Raw genomic sequence first — 2,500 nt, 5'->3', positions numbered from 1 at the left:
AGCACAATTTGCACAGCAATGCACTTTAGGGGAGGGGGGGGAGACGGGGGGCGGGGTGGAGGGGGGCGGGGGAAGGGGGGGACCCCCCCCCCACACACACACACACACACACCACCACTACGTTACAGTCTCTGCTCTTCAGTCCTGACCAACCCGGCGTCAGGCCTTCCTTCCTTCCTTCCTTCCTTCCTTCCTTCCTTCCTTTGATTCATTCTTCTTTTCTTTCTCTTCCCGTTGAAACGATGTGGCTTGTGTACAACATCGCAATTTTGATTGGCCAGAAATGATAGCCACGTGAACATCACATGTTGATTGGGTCAAAATGATAGCCACGTGAGCATCACATGCTGATTGGGTCAAAATGATAGCCACGTGAGCATCACATGCTGATTGGGTCAAAATGATAGCCACGTGAGCATCACATGCTGATTGGGTCAAAATGATAGCCACGTGAGCATCACATGCTGATTGGGTCAAAATGATAGCCACGTGAGCATCACATGCTGATTGGGTCAAAATGATAGCCACGTGAGCATCACATGCTGATGACGTCGCTTGTTGTAACGCTGAGGTTTTTAACAAGCCTCTTCTGGTTCATAAGGGGGTTTATGCGCACGATCTGAAATTTCATGGAATACCAGTGACGTGAGTTTTAGACTAGCAGCATTTTTTTTTTTTTTTTTTTTTTTTTTTTTTTCAAGCTGGACTCTGAAATCAAGACCCACGGCTATAATTTCCGCAATACAAATAGAACTAGCCAGTAGAGGAGGAGCATAGGATTTAGTCTCCTGGGGTGGTTGTTAACAGAATGAGGAAAAATGGCAGAATGTTAACTCTCTCCATACGAACGGCGAAAGAGACGACGTTAACAGCGGTTTCACGCCAATGACCATCATCAAAATATTGCAAGCGGAAGGCTCTTATACTGAAGAGGTGAATGTTGACAAAGAATACCGCAATTCTGACGACGGAAGCTAAAGGTTGGGTCATTCAGACACCCACTGGACATCCGAGGGGTCTGTGTAGAGGAGAAGAGAGGACTGGCCGTACTGAGTGATTTAAGAAGCTCGTCTGTCGCCAATTTGGGTCTGGGTTAAATTCCCGCTCTCAGTAGCCCTGTCTCCTAAGTTTGACTGAAAAAAATTAAGCGTTGCGTCTAGTCATTCGGACAAAAAAAGCCCACCCACCCCCACCCGCCTCCAGATTTCTCTGTGTGAAATTCGGGCTGCTCTCCCCAGCGAGAGCGCGTCACTACACTGAGAGCGCCACCCATTTATTTTTTGTATTTTTTTCCTGAGTGCAATTTTATTTGTTTTGTTTTTTTTCCTATCGAAGTGGATTTTTCTACAGAAATTTACCAGGAACAACCATTTTTGTTGCCGTGGGTTCTTTTACGTGCGCTAAGTGCCTGCTGCACACGCACGGGACCTCGGTTTTTCGCCTCATCCGAATGACTAGCGTCCAGACCACCACTCAATGTCTAGTGGAGGGGGAGCTGAGCCCGTGGTTCGTGCGCTCAGATTCTCTCGCTTCCTAGGTAACGGACGCGTTACCTCTAGGCCATCACGCCACATTTGATGTCTGTTTATCTCATATAACTTGCCAGTATATTGCATTCTCAGTGAAATTTGAACAATCAGACTTTTTGGGGAGCTGGTCAGACAATGTGTAGCATCGATGCCTAATGCTTTCTGATTGCCAAGAAATTGCAGCATATAGCTTGAATCGTTTTTTGTTTCAGCCTCGGTACGCGGTGGAGAAGAGGTTCAGTTCAGTTCAGTTCAGGTCAGTTCAGTTTGTCAAGGAGGCGTCAGTGCGTTCGGACAAGCCCACACACGCTACACCACATCTGCATAGCAGATACCTGACCAGCAGTGCAACCCAACGCGCTTAGTCAGGCCTTGAGGTAAAGTAAAATAAGATAGATTAGAATAGAATAAATGAATAAAAAACCAACTACAACAACAACAGAAGAATGATAGATAAATAAATGAGTAAACGGATAAATAAACAAATGGATGAATAGATAAGAATAAGTAAATAAGAACATGTACAGAACATATCAAGAAATAGATCAATAAAAGTAAATAAAAAGATGACTAAATGAATAAATGAATGAATAAATAAATATATAATAAATAAATGAATAGATAAGTAAATAAATGAATAAACAAATAAATAAGTAAATAAATAAATAAGATAAACACAAAAGGTGGGGAACGGTAAGAAATATGAAATAGATGAACAGACTATGAATAAATAAACGAAACGATAGATAAATAAATAAAAAGATAAATAAATGGCTAAATGAACAAATGAATGAATCAATAAATAAATGAATGAATACGATAAACACAAAAGGTGGAGAAGGAAAGAAATAAGAACGTAAGCTATCACACAAAAAGACAACAAGAGAGGCAAGGCCTTCAAGACTCACTTGTGATACACCTTTAAAAAAATCCAGGCTTTTTATGTATTGAGTATAATTTCAAAATGTAAT

This window comes from Babylonia areolata, chromosome 35 (assembly GCF_041734735.1).
Source record: "Babylonia areolata isolate BAREFJ2019XMU chromosome 35, ASM4173473v1, whole genome shotgun sequence".
NCBI lineage: Eukaryota > Metazoa > Mollusca > Gastropoda > Neogastropoda > Buccinidae > Babylonia > Babylonia areolata.
The sequence above is the reverse complement of the archived record's forward strand: the minus strand, read 5'-3'. Positions refer to the sequence as shown.